The sequence below is a fragment of the Populus alba genome, chromosome 10 (genome assembly GCF_005239225.2).
Source record: "Populus alba chromosome 10, ASM523922v2, whole genome shotgun sequence".
NCBI lineage: Eukaryota > Viridiplantae > Streptophyta > Magnoliopsida > Malpighiales > Salicaceae > Populus > Populus alba.
This window is the reverse complement of record NC_133293.1, coordinates 19,787,546-19,795,191: the sequence shown is the minus strand read 5'-3', so window position 1 is coordinate 19,795,191 and position 7,646 is coordinate 19,787,546.

Below are 7,646 nucleotides of genomic sequence, written 5' to 3'. Positions count from 1 at the left end.
TGTTTCTGAGTTTGCCGATGCGTACCGCAACTCGTCAGATTGACTGCTTCAATAATCCCTCCAGTCTTGGGGCAGGTTACCTCAAGGTGTCCCAGTTCAAGTGAAGCAAATGTCGCGTTAGTCTAGAAAGGATAGCATTAAATGTGACTAACAGAATGTTTCTGAGTTTGCCGATGCCTACCGCAACTCGTCAGATTGACTGCTTCAACAATCCCTCCAGTCTTGGGGCAGGTTACCTCAAGGTGTCCCAGTTCAAGTGAAGCAAAAACTTGACTATATGCCTGCACTGCAGTCAGTATTCATCATCAAAGACTTGGAAGAATTAGTGAATTGTTTAATTGTCTCTTTACATTTTGTAGGGTCACTTTTCCTCGGGCAATCTCTTGTCCCTATAGAAGCCGCATGGGTGTGTCCCCCGTCAAAACCTTCTTCTTCTCTTTCTCCTTTACCTTCTCTTTTTAATAACAAATTCATTTTAATCAAAAAATAATTTTCAAAAAATATTAATGGGTTTTGACCAAATCATGGTTAATCTGGAATTTTAATCAAGTTAAAAAAAATTATTTTTTCAACCAGACCATTTGTGCTTAATGTTATCTAAATATTTAAATCTCATTCCATATTTTTTTAGTGTTGGAATCTAAAACCTTCAAACGTAAATTCCAAGTTTTGACACTGGGGTTGTCCTCATTGTATACATGTTAAACTAGTCAATCACCGTTTGTAGGGCCCACAAAAGGAGCCATTCCGGAGAAGTAACTTAGCACTAAAGCTTCCAATGGTCAAGGCCTCTTTGGATTTTCCAAAGACCAATGAGTTTCAGAAGGAAATTTCGATTACGTATTAGAAACCTCAAATTAGTCTATATAATAATATATTAAAAAATAATCTAAATTATATCTTATAATTTTATTTAATAATTTAAATTATTAGATTAAATTAATTTTTTAATATGGTATTAGAATCTTGATGATCAAGCGGTCACGAGTTCGAATATAATATTTTTATTTATTTAACAAAAATTAATTATAAAATAATATAAATTTATATAAATTTCAAATAAAAAAAATAATGTATATAAACGGATAGCGAGACATCACCCAATTAAAAAAAGTATAGAATGCGAGGAACTCTATTGACAAGAGTTTTTGTTCTGTCGTGAAATTGAGAATATATAGGATAAGAGTCTAGGGACATCATTGAGGTTTCTCAAGTTAGAAAACGTAAAAACTGGATTCAACTGAAAAGACAGTGGAAGAGGAGAAAGCAGAGTCTCCTGATTGGATTGTTGTTCTGCTTTGCTCCGAGAGTCTCTCGTTTTCTGCCTTGTGGGTTCTCCTCTTGGTGTCATCTTAATTTCGTGCATCATATATATATATATATATATATATATATATATATATATATATATCAATTAATTAAGGAATATTACCAGTTGCTTGACAGATTATAATGAAGCAAGTGTTGGAAATTTAATCTTACTTCGACACTTGCATTGTCTTCCATCAAAAGTTTAATTATGTCCATATCCCGCTTCAAGTAGTGAAGCTCCTTCTATTATCTATAGCTACAAAAAAAATTACTCTATCTGTATTCGATTCAGGGTGTTCACATCACTCCATTTGTAAAGCTCCTTCTCTGCTTCCCTCTCCTTTTCGTTCTGAACAAGGATATATAAACTCTTAATCAGTCCATAATTGTAGAATATTAATAAAACTAGAGTTAAGGGTTAAAAGTACGCCTCGAATAATACAGAATCTGGACGGGTTGAGCTTGTAATAGCTAAAATAATTAATTAGAAATTTCTTTTTATCATAAGAGTTTAATTTTACCTAATCCATTATCAAATATATATATTTATTCAACTTGTTGTATTTTTAAATACTCATTAAAATTAATATAATTCTTTGATATTATATCAGAGTTTAATGATTAAAAAATCATTAAGTTTAAATTAATAATAAAAAAAAGTAAAAAATAATAATGGATAAAAGTTAAATATAAAATAATGATGGATCCGTGCTAAGTTAGAACTCAAAGTACTTTAACATGATAAAATGTGTTATATATTAATATAAAACTATAGTCGAAGCTATTGGATTGTTGAAGTTTGGCATTGATAAGATAAAGTAGCTAGGATTAGTAGAAAAAAGAATTCGTGAGTCAATCACGCAATTTATGGTTTCTTTGTTAGCCTTAAATCAGTTAGATACATAGTTACATGTAAAATCATAGGTTGATTAGAATGCAAGTGAAAGCAGAGGTGGCCTAGCTAGATCGATGCATGCTAACTCTAAATCTAGTAAAGCATATGACTTTCTCAAGTTTCAATAGCTAGATAGCTAGGGATGCTAACCATCCTTTTCCAGTGACGCAGTGCACGCAATTTAGGGTCTTTGAGTTTGCAATGTCAGGTTTTAATTAATTACAAGTCCGAAGAAGCAACTTTCCATGTTAAAAAGCTTAATCTAAAAGGTTAATATTTTTATGCTCCATATCGTTGTTATCCGTGCAAGCTGATATGTAAAGTGAAAACTCGACCTTCTAGCCAAAACATTTGTCAAAACGGCAGACTTGGGAGAAACTGGTCTTAATGTTCTTTTGTCCCATTATAGGTTGCAATCGGAGGCGTTTTCTAACAAAGAAAACCATGTTCTCATGGCTGCCGCGACATATTTATGGGTTAACGCGTAAGAGCAAGACATGCCTGAAGATTTCAGACTATTATCCTTCTCTTGTTCATACTCTCTCTCTCTCTCTCTCTCTCACCAGTGTGTACGCACCTGAAAACGAGTCGATGAAAGTCAAGGTATCGCTATCGTACAAAATATTAATGTGTAGCTGTGATTGTTGTTCTAGAAAAAAGATGAAACATTAAAACATTAAAGAGCTTGTTCAGACAACTATGGCTACGTAACAATGTTCTGTATGGTGAAGAAAAAAAAATCATGATATGGAATAATACCCTGCAAAAAGATTATTAATTGATGATCCAAAGTCTACAGCTACACAAATATGAAAGGATGGTAAAAAGAGCTTAAGGTTTGATGATTCGTCATTATGCAATTTAACACAGTTTTGATCTCTGCTTAAAAAGAAATATGAAACAGAGGAAGAGAGAACTCCTTTCTAATTAATATGCAGTGTTTTTGGGCTAAAATTCTTGGGATTACCACTGTTACCCGATCAGTACGTTACTATCAACACACGATTCATGAAATTTAATGGACGACCTAGCAGCTAATCAAATATATATATATATATATATATATATATATATATATATTATCATGTACACACACTCCCTAAACATAATTTACAAATAAACAGCTACTCCCAAGGATTAAATTAGGGAGAGAGTCTGTCAACTATTTAACTAATTATTTGACGGCCAAGCTCACTTTGCATCGAAATGTATACTTATGAACCAAAATTAATAAGGTGAACTTCGACTTGATTAGATATCAACACGTTGATTCACCAACCAAAACCTCACTGTTTCTCCTCCTTCAGTTTCAGGAGTACTGTCGTTTGTAATTGAAAAATATATAACGAATTTTCCTTGTAATTACCTCCATTTAAAATGATTTTTTTAAATAAATAAATCAAAATAATATTTTTAAAAATTATTTTTAACAGTAGTAAATTAAAAAAATAAAAAACACCAAAGAATAATTTAAAATAAAAAAATAGTTTCAATCTCAATTTCAACGGGATATGAGGTTTCATGCTACACGTGTTGAGCAAATTAAACGTTCGTAATTAAAGAGAAAAAACGTGATTGCAATGGCTCATGACTAGCAGTTGAGCAAGAAAATCTTAATGTGGCATTCTTTTTGGCAGCGTCGTTGATTTTGCTTGGGAGTGGTTAATCCTAGGGTCTAGACCAGGTTACGTACGCCTGTAATGATCTCCAGCTCCTTGTCAGGAAAGAACGCCAAATAAACATTAATTTAAATTAATGAAGAGCATGCAGTGCCAACGTTTTTAATGAAAGAACTCAAGTTCGCACCCAATTTTATGGTACATTAGCTCATCTTTTTTTCAAATTCGAGTGGTAGAAACAATAACGAACCTCAATGAGGAAGGATTGCACAAGTTAGATATATATAGATTTTAGAGTGAATAATTATTTAATTAGTGACAGTGTTTCTAGCAATATAATAGTTTAGCCCCACTAGTTTTTAAAATCATAATTTAATCCCTTGTCTGTCTATGAGGATTAATTATTTAAAAATTCATATGGTTTTTAGAAAATGTTCAAACTGCCCCTAAGTTTTTTTTCCCAATTACTAATATACAGCGAAGAAGGTATTTTGGAAAGAAAAATAAATGAATCAGGGACAACTTGGCACTCTGTTAAAGGAAACTTAATAAAGGGACTAAGTAATAAACATAAATACAAATATAAGGATACAATATTGAGTGTTTTAAATCATGTAGAATAACAATTTTTTTTGCTTAATATAAATTAACTAAATAATAATTAATTATAGTAGATTTTATAAAGAAGAAGGTACCTTATAAGTGAGATATTGAAATAATTTTAGTCTACCCCCATTTGGTATTAGTATTGCATTTCAAATAGAGATTTGATAAAATTGATTTTTTTATGATTTTTGAATTATTTTGATATGTTGATAAAAAATAATTTTTAAAAAATAAAAAAAAATATTATTTTAATATATTTTTGAGTAAAAACACTTTAAAAATAATTTTTATTACATTTTCAAACATCCGCATGTCTTCAAGTTGAGTGTTTTGAGCATGGAATTGCTGATTTATTGGTCAATATATACTAGCTAAACAGACATATATATTATCACGAGTCTATTTTACTTTTTTAGTGAATTTTGATTAAGATTTAAATATATTTATTTTTCTATGATTTTTGTAGTATTTAATATAATGAGTGTATTTTATTTTTTAATTAATGTTTTTGCTAATATATATATATATATATATATATATATATATATATATATTCTGGTTTTGATCAATAAACTAAACACACAATTAATTATTTATTTCATAAAAAATCTGATTAAAAGAGTCCATTACCAACAGTCAAGTATCGTAGAAGAAAACATGAATGGACTTTAGAATGGTGATCAAACAAACAACATTGGGATTTGCCGGTCCATCCCAGTTCATTTTTTTTTTTAATTTACCGTGAATTGATATAATTTTGAGCATTAAACTACATTATCTCATATTTAATTATAAATTCATGTAAGCAAATGATAAAATTAATCAAAAAAATATATAATGTGATACTAAGATGATGAAGAAATTATCGGACTTTCAAGAAATACGAAGAATCAACTGTGTAGTAAGAATTTAATACGAATCAAGCACCGAATAAGTGCTGTTGCTCAGAAAGGTAAGGGCGATAGTGTGAGGGCATCAATCGTTTTATTGTTCAAACCTTCCTTAATTAATTTAATTATTATATGACATCACTCTTTCAAGAACTTTGTTCCAAGCATTTATTAAATCTGTGACCAATGCACCTAGCTATTATATACTTAATTAAAATGGGAAGCTTACACTGAGGCTATATGTATAGTACATGTCAAGCCGATTAATTCTATTCATACTTTAGAGGGGTTTTGGAGGAGACTTTCCCAAGAACAGTCATTAATTAATTTAGTTGCCATCGTTGAAACCATTTAATTAATTTCAATCAAAATTTATTGTGATTAGATGTGATTGTTTGTTAATTTCTACTATTTGAAAATTAACTCTAACCACCAATTAATGCCTTTCTATTTCAAATACCACTCATGCATGCCTTTCTTTTTCTAAAAGGTTTCAAAGTTTGAATTTCTTTGTTTTACGTAAGAAAAAAAAAAAAAAAAAACCCTTCACAAAGCTCTTGTTAATTATTCAGTGAGAAAAAGAAAAGCATACCAAGCCAAACTCTTTTAGCTTCATCGTCGATGCTGCTGGTTGGTTTAGAATATATATATTAATGGAAAATTGATTTTTTTTAAAAAAAAAAGCTACTTGCAGAACAGTCTTAATAATCTCCCGCCAAATTTAGTCCTGTTCATTATTTACAGAATATTTATGAAGCTGCGTACGGGTGAAGATCTAGACCGAAGATCTTTCTGATATCAATAATGCCTGCAAATAAACTTCTTCTTTATAATTCAAGGGGTTCACACTTGCTCTCAACTGTGTCTTCCATGTGGAGAATCTGTGAGACGGGAGTCAATAGGAGAGAGTGTCCATGTAGCAGAAGACAAATACATGCACACAGTGGACAAGATTTTATAAATAGTTCTTGACAAAGCACATTAATTTGTTAGTTCATCGGTGTTGGTTAGCTACTCGTTAGTTTAAAAGTTTGATTTAGCTGCTCTTTATGACTCCTCCTATTTTCTTACAGAGTCGGTTCTTTTCTAGCGATGATCGTGACTAATTTGCGTGGCTCCAGTAGTCACCAGATACATCATTATACCAGCCCCAAGGTTCCCGGGAAAATCGAGGATAAACTAGACTGATAATGATATTGAAAGAAAAAAATGCAAAATATTGTAGAGAATTTGGAAAGGTCATCATATCTGACGTCGAATTCTCCTGCTTCGGTCATATATGTGTTCCTAATTCCTGATTTTTCCAAGTTTATGTGCTCTTCTCGAACATTAGACGATAGTAATTTACTATGCGATAATTATGGATTGAATTAGGATGGCAATAAGAAAAATAGCTGGAATTTTCGTGTACAGAGGATCTGGCCTACAAGAAAACAAAATCCTCAAGACCAAACAACAATAAATCTTGACCCATAGCCTACATTTCAAGTCTAGTCTAATGTGTATCGGTTCAAGTAAAGCAAAAACCTGACGCCATTGCAGGTTAGAGCGCATGCAGCCAATTTTGATGACCTGAGAGAACAAGTGGTAATGTGGTTTTGTCCATAGCATCAACTTATGGCTTGACGCTAGCTTGAAAGGATTTACTTCCCTTCATCGTTCACACGGTACTTGTTTGATGCTCCGTCTCCAATAAGAGATGAATTGTTTTGATTTCTAGAGTGGTTTTATGACCCGAGAGATCAAATCTGGTTGGCTGAGGAGGTTAAGGTATCACCGTCGTCCTGAATACTAATTCATTAATCAAATGTGTAAACATGAGAATTTCTTGCGGCTTGCTAGCTGGGCGCCTGGGCAATATTCCTGGTGGTCGGTTCAGCTGAATATTATACAGGCACGAAGTTTGACTCGGGAAGAAAAAACAAAGACAACATTTTCGTCGAAGATTATAATTAAATGCATTCTCATCTTGGATCATGAACGCAATTTCATTAATTACTAGTAACTTATTCCAACATTAATCCATGTAGACAACAATATATATATAGAAGTTTGATTTTTGTCCTGGTAAACAAGTTTGCTGTTAATTGGTCCAAAATCATTGTCATAACTAATAAGTTATGTTCCATTTTTAATTTATAAACAAGAAAAGAAAAAAACGCTGATTGATGAGTTGCTAAAGATCAAGAACGTTTCTTGCGTCTAAAATCAGCTGATCAATGACTTATCTAATGTAGAATTCAACATGTTGACTTGGTATAACAATTCTAGACACCTTCCAAGTTTGAATTCGACATGGCACTATGATATGCATTCAAAAACACA